General features: G+C 36.5%; 1 protein-coding gene across 5 annotated transcripts in view; it reads left to right on the top strand.

The window, feature by feature from the left end:
• The window catches only part of COBLL1 (cordon-bleu WH2 repeat protein like 1), an 80,358-nt gene that overhangs the window by 23,056 nt on the left and 42,902 nt on the right, over positions 1–14,400 (top strand). The window contains exon 2 of one of the 5 annotated variants that reach the window (XM_030454577.1): positions 10,954–11,023. The exons of the other annotated variants lie outside the window; for them this stretch is intronic. The gene's annotated coding sequence lies outside the window, so the exon portion shown is untranslated. The remainder of the gene's footprint in view (positions 1–10,953; positions 11,024–14,400) is intronic. 5 annotated transcript variants of the gene reach the window in all.

Raw genomic sequence — 14,400 nt, 5'->3', positions numbered from 1 at the left:
CTTTGACAGTATTGTGGATGTGTAAACTAGAGAGTCTGCCATTTATAGCAGCCTGAAGAGATTCTGCAATAACTACCTTAAATCACAATGTTAGGAACAATTTCATTGTGCTTTCATCTTGCTTTTGTTCAGCAGATTATTTTCAAATGACTCAAATCTAAGTCATGGACAATACTGATTGTGCTATCTTAAAACAGGATATTGAAATGTACCCATGCATGTACATTCTTGTGCATCACAGGTCCTGGCTTGAGTACTTTCCATATCAAAAATTTTAGCAAAATGTCCTACTTTATGCCTTAGATCACAAAAAGATTACAGTTTTAATTTAAAGAAAATACATTAAAAAACTTGTATACCATATGATTCAAACTGTGATAGTAATAACTCAGCATTATGAGTAAAAGCCTGTTAGTGTCTGTGAAGGAATTTTATTTCATAATAAAATACATTCTGTGCAAGCTGTTGTGAAAGTGGCACCCATGTATGCCCTTTTCTATCTTTTTAACAGGTACTTTTAAAAAATAGCTTTTAACTTAAACATATAAAAAATTATAGCGTGAGCTGAGCTATAAGACTTTCTGTCTTTATGAACCTTTATGAAAAAAAAAAAAAAAGCTTTTTAGTTTTTGGAAGCAGTCCACAAGGAAAAAGCCAACACCACAACAAACCAGTATTTGTACTTGCTGTTCCTTCAGTTCTGTGATACACTGTGTCAAGCCTGGGCTGTTTGATAGAAAAAAAGTTGCCAAAAATAGCCACCTACCATAATTATTTACCTTTCCTTTGAAGGCTTGCTAAGTTTACATTAATAGAGTAGAACACTTATAAAAACTTGATGTGTTGTTGATCTAAGTTTAAGTGCAGATAAACCAGGTAAACCAACCTGTGGCTGATATATCATCCTACAGTATATTTTCTTTCAGCAGCAAAACATTTATGAACATTATTTAGGAGGCCTTATAGAGGAGGAGTGGTTTTATTTTTTCTGGGTTTTGTGGGTTTTTTGGTGGTGTGGTTTTTTCTTTGTTTTATTTCCATCAGAACTCAGATTCATCTAACTGTATTGTTTCCTTTTCTTCTTTCCTTCCACTTTCTTTGATGGTGTTCTTTGTCAGTTTTTCTATTTGATAGGATTTCAGTATTTGTATTCCATACAAAAAGAAGTCTTTGAATACTTGTACCACCTCTTTTTTTAAAAAAAATCTTTTCTGACTAGGTAGAAAATCAAGTTGGCAGGTCTGCTCTATGAAGATTTTATAAGAAATAGGAATGTTGTAACATACAAAATTTTGCTAAGCATCTGGTCTTTACTATTGAAGAGAAGACAGTTTGTACCAGTGGTTTCACACTGGGTAGTGAGCTGTACACCCATGCTGTGCAGGGTGTTGCTCCTAGTTTCTAGAATATCTGGTTTATCTAGTAGCAATTGCAAGGAGCCTTTGAGCTGCTAAGGTAGTGCAAGGAAGCTTTCTACATTTTGGTGGGCTTTCCAGCAAAATATTAAAACTCTGAAATTTTGGTTCATAGAAAAAAAAAGCCAAATATAAACATTTTTTAAAAATTTAAGTCTTAATGATGCAAATAGCACTTTCAGCATACTAATCTGTTATGTTTGATCTTCTTGGAGATATTTTAAACTCTTTTGTTAGTGGCACCATACCATTTCTGATATATCTAGAATAAGCCTTGTATTTTGCAAGGCATAGCTTTGCTTTTTTTTTTTTTTTTTTTCCCCCAGCTTTGTTTATCTGAGCTTTCTTCTTTTAAATGCTGGAGAGAATTGCCAAGCATGGCTAGTTGTCCCTTCCAGACAGTTGTACCCTAAGTGTGGTACGCTCCCAGTTTAGTTGTCCATGCTGCTGATTCCAGAGATACTTGCTTATCTGAATTAAGGAGCTTGTGTGTGCACATATTAAATAAGAAAAAACATTGTATTTTCTTCCTCATTCATGTCTTACAGGTATCAGGGAGCCTGGGACATGTTCCATCTCACATGCCATCTTTGCAACCGTGGTCTTTTGCTCCCCACGAGGTTTCTTAACCCTGTGGAATGAAGGCCCTCCTGTAAATCAGTTTCAGCTGCTGCTAAAAAACCCCTCCTGTTTGAATTATTTTATCACCATTAAAAAAGGGCAGCCTTTTGTGAAAGATTTTAGTATTGATCCCAGTGATATTACCTGTATAATTTTTCCATTGTCTCATGTTTACTCCACCTTGAGGAAGTACTTGAAACTTGCATGACAAAGTTTCTAACCTTAGTATAATGTTTGGGTTTTTTTTTTTCTTTTAATTTTCTTTCCAATTTATCATCTGATAAGCATAGGAACTCAAAAGATTAAGACAACAGCATTAGACAACCAGTTCTGAAGAAATGAAGTAAACACAAGTATTCTTGCTTCACAAGCTGTTTAGCATTGAAACATTTGCAATTATTTTTAACTTTTTGTTTTGGAAAGAGAGGAATGAGTATTACTAAGCTTGACCAGAAGTACAGGTTTTTAAAAACAGCATTATATACTATATATAAACTTTCAGAACAAGAAACCTGTTCAACTTCTTTTTAAAGCTACATCTAAATTCTTGACAACAACAGTGCCACAAAAACATCTATGGAAGTGCTGACTATTTCATCAAGGAATGGATATGATTATGAAAACTTGTATATGAAACTGAATCTGAAAGCTTGTGCATTAAAACATGAGATCTTCCAGAAGAAAACCCCTGTGGGAGCTTTGTTATGTCTGTCATTTTTTTGATTAACTTTTGATGCCTCCCCACTGCACGCTCCCCCCCCCTCCCACCTTCCATCAGTCTGTCCCCCCTGCCCCTCATGAAGTGACTTAAGGAAGCGCAGTAACTCTGGAGCTGTAATCCTCAGATCTCAAAAAAAAACCCCAACATGGTGCATTTTTTTTATTTGTTTGGTTTGTGGTACATTTGATAGTTGAATCCTATATTCACAATTTAGTGTTCTAGAGAGTCTTTGTTGTGTGGGGCTCCTGCTCATGCTGTTTAAATAAGATAAACATAAACAGCTACTGTTTCAGTTCTCCTTAATGTTGTCTAAATAAATTGTGAAGAAATGGGAGGGCTCCAGAGTCTTGCAGAATAGTCAAAATAAGAATGTGTTTGTTAAATAAAGCGTTTGTTAGAAAATCCAAATTCTCTTTCCCTGTGGTTTTCTGTCATAAGTGAGTTTGGGGGTTTAAAAGAGATTTTTAGCATTGCAACTTTTAAATAGTTGGATACTGTCTGTTTTTAATGACGTAGTCACAAGTGAAGTTTTCCACATTGTTTTTTCATGATGCTATCCTCTTATAAACCTCAGGCACTTCAAAAAGTGGTACTGTTGTTTCCATTGGTCTTTGCCTGGTAACTCACTATGTTACTGCTTGTACAAGAGTGCTGCACTTTTCTCAATATATATTTTTTTTGATGGCAGGCAGAAAAAATCCCAACACCCACATTCAGTAATATTTTGGGAGCTGGTTCTGCCAGGTTACCTGTGTTCTTGTGCCATAGTACCAGGGCAAGGATTGGTTATCTGGGGATGGGCCTGTACCACCCAGTGAAGGCATGGCTGGGGCGTGGGTACGGCTACTCAGAGCAGCTTTAATCTTATAGCATAAACAGCACAGCAAGAAATGTTCAGTGTCATTATTGACTGATGTGTGGATTACTAACCCCAAAGGGCTTTTAGCTGTGAGTACCATATCCTTCACTACTATTTTCATCATATTATTTAACTTGCAGTTAGTGTTATGTCTGTTTGTCTTACAGCAGAATCTTAATTTGTGGAAATAACCTGAGTGCAAGATTGCAGTGATTCTTTTTAGTGATATCTTAATGTTCTTCTAAGCATATGTTTTATTTCAAGCTTTTGTGGGTTATAAACTGGGATTTAAAAAGGAAGTATTTAAGTATTAATTAATTATCTTATGGTAACATTGTAGCATTGGACCAAGACTTCTTGATCCTAGCTTTTATGTAGTTTTTGGTGTAATGTGTATTTGAAGAATTTGGTAAGTGTAAGTTGGTATCTCTAAAACAGCAAGCTGAAATTTCCCAGAGGAAGCTGAATTAGGCATGCTCCTGACTTTCCTGCCTACACACTGTGCTGCATAAAATAGTTGTTTCACAAACAGAGGGAGAGTTATAAAGGTGGCTTTACTGTGACATTAAATCTGTCTTGAGAGCTTTTCCAGAAATATGAATATAGTAATTATATGATTAAACAATAAGTAAGCCTTCTGGGTTGTGCACTTCCTCAGGCTGTTAACCTAACCACTAATTAACCAACAGGAAATTCCAGACCTGAAAGTTTCATTATTGCTGTACTAAACTGTGAAAATCTAAGTGTGTTAATGAGAATTTCATTATAGCCATCTGTAGCTTGTTTTTAAATTGTGTCAGTGTAGGAAAAACATAATATACCATCTGTTACCTAGCCATATCAAGCTGATGTGAAAAATATTAGAGAAAACATCCCCCTGATTTACATGCCTACTTGTGTCTTATTTCTCATCGTTTATTTGTGGCAATCACTGGTGCCATGACACTGCCATTACTGTTGTAATGTGTCACATGCCTTAAATGATGTATTTTGCTTAGTTTACAATTTCTATATTATAACTTGAATATTTGGGGAGCTAGAGGTGTGCACTTTCTGAAATGGTAATTTCTGGGCAGTTAACGATGCCTCGGTTTCAGTGTTATGTTAAGCATGTCTGAATTACCAAACCCAGAAGCTTGGATTGTATTGCAATTTATGTTTCTTTTTGGTTTTAAGTAAGTGAACAATTCTCAATAACATTTATCAGTATTCTTTCTCTCACTACTGAATATGAATTGAAACATCTTGCTCTCAGCAGATGGTGAGATTTTTGCTACTTCTTCTATGCTAGCCCTTCTATACTCTTTTTTTGATGGGTTCTTTTTCTTCACTATTTCTTCTCTATAGAGCTTGATCCATAGAAAATTTCCCAAGTCGCTTGTTTTGTGGTTCCCTCTGACCTTAAAAAGGAGGGAGATTGTAATGTATTACTAGACACTTACCAAGAATGAATTCTTAATTGTCAGGTGTTTATAGGTGTATTTGAGGTAGAACGTTAAGCAAGAAGGTGGTGGTCCCATGGGAAAAATTTTAAAAATTGCTTTTGGGAAGATAATTGGCAAAGAAGAAAACACTAAAACAACTGTGGAGTAGTGAGGCAGATCCTTAGCAGGTGAGATGAAACATGAATCATTAAGGCCATAAAATGTGCTAACATTTGTATATTACCTTTTGTTCCGAGGAGGGGAGTGATCTATGATGCAAAAATGAGGAAAAAAGGTTGTAATTGAGATAGAGAGGTGGAATGGTCATGCAGCAGTTTAAGGGAGGTTATGCTGAGGACAGGCAGCCCAAAATATGGGCTTGTCCTTTCGTCCCCCAAAGTTTTCTGAGTAGGCACTCTCTTTTTCTGCTGAATTTACACAGCAACCAGCACAGCTGTGGTGAGGGCTCTTAAATACTGCCTTAGTATTCAAGACCAACTGCAAATTTAATGCCTAAACATACAAGCAAAATCTATTTCTCTGCAGACTACAATGCAACAACCATAATTAGAATAAAATTAGTAACTCTTCAATGTAGCAGTATATTTACAATTTTAATGTTTTAATGCTTGAAAAAGATAAAAAGTCTCTATATGCTGGGTTGAGCAAGTGGATGAGAAAAAGGCAGCTGATGCAGTCTTTTCGGTCCTTCAAAAGACTTTTCCTGGTCTCTAACCTAAAACCTGTTAGGAAAACTAAACAAACGTGGCATAAGACAGTAGACCCTGCATGTATAAATAAATTGCTCAAAAGTAAGAACAAAGGTATAAGAAATGGTCTACTATGAAGAGAAAGGGAGGCCACCTTGGAATTCCAGAGGCATCTGTGCTAGAACTCACAGTTTAAAATGTTGTTAACAATGTAGAGAAATGTCTGAATAGTGAGGTGGCAGTTTGGTGACAGTTAAAATTATTATTCATAGTAATGAGAGGAGACATAACTGAAGACTTGCAGAAGGATTTTACAGGGAAAAAAAAGATAATAAAATGAGATTACATTCACTTTAGATAAATGTAATACAAATCAGTTTGCCATGCGTAAATGAATAGAGAAGAGAAAAAATGATTTTGCCACTGTATAAATCTATGACAACACAGTGCACAGTTCTGGTCTCATCTCCATAGGATAGGGTTCAGTGAGGACTTACAGGGATGTCCAGAATCATGATAAGGCTTTCATATAAGGGTCACAGTGCCATGGCCTCAGCTCACATGTTATTATGTTTACTATTTGTACATGTACCAATTTGTTGCATTCTAACTGTTCCAAATAAGTGCAAAGAGAACATGCAATGCAAATGTCTAATGATGCTGTGTAAGATCCTTAAACCAAATGTTAATAATGGAAAAATAATTAAGTCCCCTCTAATGCTGAGTTGTTTTACAATCTATAATCAACTTAGTTGATGTGTGACTTGCATAAGAAAACAAGTTCTTGGTCTGTTTCCAGGCCATTTGGAAGCTACTTGTCTGTGCTCTCTTCTCTAGTTCTTTCTGACAGAACAAAACTATTTGCCTTTCCCTGGAGACTTGGCTGTGTTGATCCATCACAAATGAAATGCCATCTCAGTAGGTACAAAGCAACTAAAGAAATAGAGTACTTAATAAAGCAGGAATTTAATCTGGAAGAATGCCTATTCTTAGCCTAGTAATCCAGGTTTCCTGCAATTCTTAATGCTTTCAGACTCCAGTTTCTCATGGATATTATTTAAAAAAAATAATCCTTATTATTTCAGGGTTAGATAGAAGTATCAGATAGTTTTAGAAAACAGTCTTTTGTTTATAACAATAGAGACAATAGGTTGAAGGAGCTGCCAGCTTCACAAATATGTTACTGCTGGGGATTTTTAAAAAAACAGATAGTTCTGACTAGCTTTTCATATGCAAGATGATTGATGATACCCATGCATTGAGTTCTAACAGTCCATTGGGCTGTTGGAGTTTTTTCATTTGTTTTTCTCAATGCAGAAATTCTCAGTGTTCTGGGTAATGACAGAAAAGTGAATCTGAAAGTGTTAAACATCTAAAAATGAGTATTGGTAAGTTTTTGTTTTACTGCCCTCACTAGTCTATGCAAGTCTTCCTATTCTTTTTGTTCTGGAAACAATTATGTGAATTAAATGATCTGCACATCTGTACAAAAAATTACCTATGTGGCGACCTCTTTAGAAAGTGTTTTGTATTAAGCACTATAGTATCATTGTATTTAGCAAAATGAGATTGCTTACTTATTTTAAATCATACATAGAAGAAAGAAAAGACATTCCATGTTTATCATCCATTCACATGTTTTCCCTTTTATTGCTGATACTAGAACATTTAATTCCATTTTTTTAGATGTTGGTGTTTTTTTTTTTTTCTAAATCCCCATTTAAGCTCTCCTCTTACTCCATCTTTTAAAATTCTCAACAAGTGTTATTGGAACTTAGAAAAAAACCCCACAATGCTAGTAGCCTATGTTGGGTGATATTGGTGGGGAAAAAGTACAAGTAACCTCTCTGAGATGCAGGGGAAGTACCCAGACGCATACTTATAGAAATGAAAAAGCTTTCATTTCTTCTCTTGCAGGTTATCTGAAATGTTGGGCACCTGCTTGTCATGGTCAATGGGACTAAATTCTGTTGGTGACTCTCTGGAGGAAAACCATGACTTTTCAGCAGTGATAAATTTAGTGCTTGATATGTGAAAGCCGTCAGAAGGGAATAGCTAAATAAACAGCATGCAGAATTTAATAGCACAAGATACCAGTAGATATTTTAATATTATGAATAGTATTTGAATATTTCTAGCAACAACTCTTAGGCCTGGATAGTAATTAAGGCTTTTAAGGGGAATTCCCAAATGTTTTGTGCTGTGTAGGACACACTGGCCATAGGTAATGTGTTGGTATTTTAGGCAACATTTATACGTTGTTTACACTGAAACTTTTTACTACTGTAGGTCAGGTTTGGCTGTTGTCTGCAGTATTGCTGTCCCCAGCTTTTGAAGCAATTAACATTGCTTCAGGGATTTCTATTCTTTATATTGTTGTTTCCTGAAGTTTGGTTGCAGAGTGCAGTTGATACGGAACACAACCAGCGATTCATCTAACTTTCATGCATCCTTACATGCAATAGGTAAAACTAAGTTAGTTTTATGTTTTGAGTGATATAATGGGAGGTGGATGATGGTTACGGGACTTCTCAGATAAGAGAGGCTGGATAAGGAATTCTCAGTAATGTTGTTCACTCATACACTTTCACTCCCACAGTTGTTACCCTTCCAGTGAAGTGGCACATAAGCCACTTTGAAACACTCTGTGGTCTGATACAGATCTAGAAACAACATTTGTCAATGAAAGGAACTTGCAGGATGTTGCTGTTGATGATAGCCTTGCCCAAAAGGGTTTGGTGACCTCATTCCTTTCCTGGCAGACTGTACTGTAAGCAGCTCTCATGTGGTTGTATGCATTAGGTTTGACATAGGGAAGAGGTAACTGAATGGAGAATTGCTTTTAAGCAACTTCTGGTTTTAACTGATGAGGTCAAACTTCTGTAAATCATTCTACTACAAACACTGTTTCCTGATAGCGTTAATATTGTACTTTTGTGAAACTGATTCGTTAATATCCTAAGGTTTGATAATTTTGTAGGTAGCAGTGATTAACTGGATGTGAATGCATATTTGCCTCTGCTGCCTAAGTATTCCACTGATCACTAAAATTTCCTCACCTGAACTTTTTAGTCTGTTGTCTTACAGATAGGGAAATAGGGAAGGCTAGGCAGCATGAATGAAAGAGAGTCCTAAGTCTAAAACTTCCTACTAAACTTGTCTTGCAAAAAATAAAAGGGGTTCAGAAAACAGGACCGGATTCTTATTATGGTATAAAGCCACAGAAGACATCATAAAGCTACTTAATACTCTCTTTTGAACGGGCTGAAGTAGATATGCCAGGATTAATGGCTATACAAATCTCCAGATGTACTCTGCAGGCTTCTTGGTCAGGTGGTGGGATTATAAATAGGTAGGCTTACAGTTGTCCCAGGAACAACAGCTTGTCATGCACACACACACTCTGTCCCTTCTACCTACATATGCAATTGAAAGAAATTCACTTGATATTAATGGAGAAGAAAATGCTGTGTTATTTTAGAGGTAAGCAGAAAAATAACTTTCAATTTTAGCCTCCCTCTCCTTGTTTAGCTGATAAGCAGAATGACTTCAGTTATCATACTGGGGAATGTCATACTGACAATTTTGTTTGCTATACATGGCTAAAACTTTGACTCACAAAATGTTCTGGTTGGTAACTGGGAGTTCTGGAAATGTTTGATGTTAAGGACACATATTTTGCCAGACTAAAGATGCGGATGTTCATATTTAGACACTATTTCCTTGCTTGTTTGGTTGAACTTGTCCTAACACCTGCTGTGAAGAAAAATATTTACCAGTAATTGCATATCTGCAGAAGCTTTTCAAGTCATTCTCTTTGAGAGAAAGTAGAATCTAGGTGTAGGGAAGTATATAAATTGCCTTGTTTTCAGAGAAGGTGTGTTATTCTTCTAGTCCAAGTTACCAAAGCCTTTTTTTATAATCCTGCTTCTGGCTCAAATGTGAGGCCTGTAAATTTGTCCATTTGGATGGACTGGTGAAATTTAAGTAATGCATTTCTTGGTATGGAAGCTGTTAAATATGTTATTTTAATTTTATGAGTGGGGCCTTAGAAGTTCAAGTGCCATTATTGAGATTATTTTAAATGAGGGATGTTGTTATTTTATGCAGACTGTAAGACTTCTCTGACTTTGTCTTTCATATGATTCTAATTTTTTTTTTGAAGAAGCACACTTGTTGTTTGTTCTAACTTGTAAAAGTCAATGTTCTTAATATTGAATACAGTAGAGTCCTTGCTGCGTATTCTCTTTGATTATTGTATGTATGTAACTTTTTTATGGGAAGCATTGAAGCAATATTGTAATACCTAAATAGGCTAAGTATCTAAATAACTTCACAATGCCAAGATGCACTTTACTTACAGCAACAAAGAAAAAATTTAAGAAATCTTGTTCAGTTGAACTTCTTGTAAAAATTGGGATGCTTCTGGCACTGAATCATATATTAATAAGTTAAAAACTCAGCAGAGATAAACACAGTGAACCTGTGTTAGTGAAAGTTACAAAGGGTGAGGGGGTAAATACAGGAGTTAAGCTCAGTTACAGAAAAATATTCATCAGAGTAGTTGGACAGGAAAGTTTGTCTGCAATGCGCAGAGCAGGTTGCTGCTGCTGGTTAAAAACATTATTAAAGTTACTAAGAAGTACGCTTCTCCCTTTCCTAAAGAGTTTTTTCCTACTTTATAGTTGATGTTGAAGCCCTGTACCCTTTTTCAGAAAGAGAAGAGGCTTTCTAAGAGAAGTAATGTCATCCAAACCAGCTTTGGTGTTACCACCATCACCAGATTTCTTTGAAGAAATATCTTCTTCCTTCCTTGCCTGTTGCAAGAATCCAGTAAGAAATAGATCCATGGGATTCTGAAGGTGCAGAAGAAAGATGGGAAGGGGGCCTTATGACAGCTCTTGTGGTAGATGGGGATGAGTTTGGGGGGAGAAAATAACAGCATTCTTCTGGGGCTCTGAATTGCCAACCAATGAGGGAATTTTAGTTTAAATAGGGCAAAGGGGAGGGAGCTTCTGCTGTCAGCAGAAGCAAAGGTGGCTGTGAAAACTGCTACTCAGCCTCATGCTATGAAGAGACCTGTGACAGGGCTTCTGGCTGGGCTTTATACCAATCATCTCCTCACACATTGTGCATAGGAGATCAGGCTTGGGCTTCAGCAGCCGCACTGACATTTGTCCTGTTTCCCACTTTGCTTTCTGAGGAGGACACGGGGAGGGAAGTGAGCCTTGAAGAAAAGGCTGTGAAAGATGAGCAGAAGAATCTGGTGGCAGGTAGGTATTCAAAGCATTTCTGCTTAGTTTTGCAAGGACTGTTAGCCAGAGATAGTCCCTTGTTCATACTTCGGGGGAAACCTCCTTATTACATCCTAGTTTTCAGGATATTAATTGCCAAGATGCCTCTTTTGTAATCTAGTAAAGAAAACACTCAATTTGATACTCAAGTTTCTTAAGCCTGAGATAAACTTTTTTTTTTCCCTTTTAGTTTTCTTTCCTGTAACAAACTAGGATGTGTGTGGTTGGCTTTTTTTTAAAGCTTCTTACTCAGGATAGGAGGCTTCCCCTGCTTCCCCTTCTCTTCCAATGCTTGGTCATGTCAGTTCTTCAGTTTACTAAACCCTCTTATTTCTTGGTTATGCAAATGTACAAAACATTTTTAAGTTTTACCAGATTTATTTAGCTAAAGGACATAACTGTTAAGAGAAGGCTTCTGGTGGCTGAAGAGATTTCTGCAAGGGAGAAAGCTTGTTCTGTTCTGAACACCTGCATAAAACCCACAAATCAGCTGCAGTGCTTTCCAAGGTTGCATTGTTGGACTTGGCTCAATTATTCTTCCTTCATCTGAACTGGGAAATGGGACTGTCAAAGTTAAATCCAACCTTCTATAGCGGCTAAAAGGAAAAGGGAGTAAAGCTTGTCTTCTCTGTTGTTACTGCAGAGCCTCCTAGCTGCAGTCCTGCATGGTTTTATTCATTGCACACCTACACCCCTGTACCTATGTTGGGGGCATGTGTGTATGTGACGAAAAAGGGAAAGGTCTGTATTAGCCTCTTTACTGGCTACTGTGATACTGTGTGGTGATGCTTTTCTTTTCCTTACCTTTCCCAATCTCTAAACACATCTACTGCCTGCCTGCAGTGTTAGTTTCAAGGCGTGATTTTGAACAGGAGAGAAAAGTAGCAGCAGAAAAGCTCAGATAAACTGACAGTTCTTACCTCTATTGATGTTCATAATAGTGGCTGAAAAAGCCATGAGCAGAGCCAGTTGTTTCATCTGCAGGCTTTGAAAAGACTGATGTTATATCTGCTTTCATGTCTAAGAAATAATGGCCAAAAGGGCAGAATCAGGTTTTGCTCTATTTGAAAGCCCTTAATTGAACTTTGGTCATGGGAGAAAAACACTGTATGAGCATCCTTTTATAGCACTTCTTGGGAAAAAAAGGTTTTGAGGGTTTTTTCCTAGTGGATGTAACATACTTTCGCTTGAGTTTTAAGCATTTGTTAGGTTTATTAGTGTATCAAAGGTTAAGCTCCCCCTTTCAGTTCAAGCTGCTCTTTGTTTTCTTTTCCTGTTTATTCAGCCAGTTATGTATTACCCAATTACTGTTACAGATTTACTGCTTTCTCTTCCCTGCTCTCCCTACTTTCTGTCAGGCCATTTTCGTAACTATAATAAGTACTATGTGAGTTGTATGAAGTTCTAATATATTTGAATGTCATTCAAGTTTTTTGTACTTTCTTCTGGTAGTAAATCCAAGTTATTTTTTGTATTTAATACCTTGTGAAAAGTTTGAAAATAGATATAAGTATCTGCTTACTACAGTGGTATGTTGCACATCAAGATGTCACTTTTGTATTTGTATTTTGTCCTAGCCCTACTTACTTCAGAAGTCTAAGTATTTAACTTCTTTAGGTGTACTGTCTGTGGAACTAATTTTCCACTACACCTGTTTTTTCTTTATTTGTTGAGGGTTTTTTTAGAAGAAAAAGAAATGCTACTTCTAGCACAACAGAATGTGCTGCAAAGGAACTTTTGTATTGGAACATATTTCTGTAATTCCTTAGTAACAATAATATACTTTATGCTAATTATAGCTTAAAGTATTTTTATCCAGTGTTGCCTGCTAGGATTCGGAGCTCTTGGATTCCATCTGAACAGCGAGACGATTCTTAGGCCTAGAGAGAAGCAAACTATGTTGTGCTGGGTGGTGTAGGAAAACACAAGGTCACTGGCTATCTGTGCTGAGGAGCTGATCATCTTTCATGTCCCTAAAGGTACCTTGAAAAGGCTGTCATAATAATAGTTACAATTCTGCTTTGTAGGGCAAGGAATAAATATTTTTTACGGAAAAGTTTTAAATCAATTCTTGGCTTAATTATGTTACATAAGTTTACACTGGATTTGGTGGCCTTATAATGCTAAGAGAGGCACAATTTAAAAAGTGCCCGTACCATAGAGATTTTTCATTACGTTGTCTCTGAATCGCCCCTTTCTTCTTGTAATAAGAGAAAACATTGCATGAATTATGGCTCAAATACAGTCTCTTCTGTTTTCAAGACTGCTACTGCCATGGGGACTGACGATCAGACAGGCAAGTGTCTGTTCCAAATGGTCTGGAGGGAACTGAAGGATTCATTTGCTGCTTTCTTGCTTTTAGTATGAATCAGATGGCTGAAGATTCTATTAAGCTTTCACCTTACTGTCATGGTTACCATCCTAGTCCTGTGATTTATTTCTCTCTAGAATAAGTCTTTTTTTTTTTTTTCCTTTTAATATATTTTCCTCAGTACTATAAGACTAGGTAGGGGGATATTTCACACATCCCATTGACTAGGGAAAACTTTCTCTAGCAAAAGCTTTGAAAACATGTCTTAATTCTAGGCATACCTCATTTTCTTGATCCAATTTATTTATGGAAATAGAATAGAAACATAGGTGTCTCACATTTTTTGCTTTCATTGTAGCAGTCATCTGAATACGAAGAGAACATCTGCAGATGATTTGTTACTTGATGGAACCTCAGTGAGTAAACCCATAGGGGTAATCTTCAAAGATCAGTGTATTGATAATCTCCTCACCCATAGTATTACTACTGGCATGTCAGCTGGTGGATCAGTTTCACAATATGTTTTTGTGTTGGGAGAGCTATTTACTCAGTGCCTCATTTCTAGTATCGTCCTTATGTAATCCTTTTTAAATATCATTTGCAATATTACTTGCCTTTCAGCCTTGGGAAACTGTATAGACAAGTGCAGTGTGAAATACCCTTTTGTCACAGAAGATTTACACACATTATTCACGTTTGTTGAAACTGAATTTAAAACATATTTCTGAACTTTAGGGGGTTTAGTACCTATTGAGCTATCTTCTAGACACAATATCCATACAATATAACTTCAGAATATTCCCAAAATAACCAGTCAGATGAGTTTAGAAACTGAAAGCTCATATTTCTGTATGGAGCAGGTACAGCAAATATTTTTCCTTTGTTTTGTCCTACATATATCATAAACCTGGCTTGAAGGGATAACCTAAGAATGGACAGTGCCTGACTCTTATTGATTCATACCTTAATCTTAACAACCATCTGGCGCTTTTAAAGCAGAAATAAAGAGAGAGACTGTGTACCAAAGAGTGATATTGATCTAGAG

The sequence above is a fragment of the Calypte anna genome, chromosome 7 (genome assembly GCF_003957555.1).
Source record: "Calypte anna isolate BGI_N300 chromosome 7, bCalAnn1_v1.p, whole genome shotgun sequence".
NCBI lineage: Eukaryota > Metazoa > Chordata > Aves > Apodiformes > Trochilidae > Calypte > Calypte anna.
Note: the sequence above shows the minus strand (reverse complement) of the source record. Positions and strands in the feature narration are given on the sequence as shown.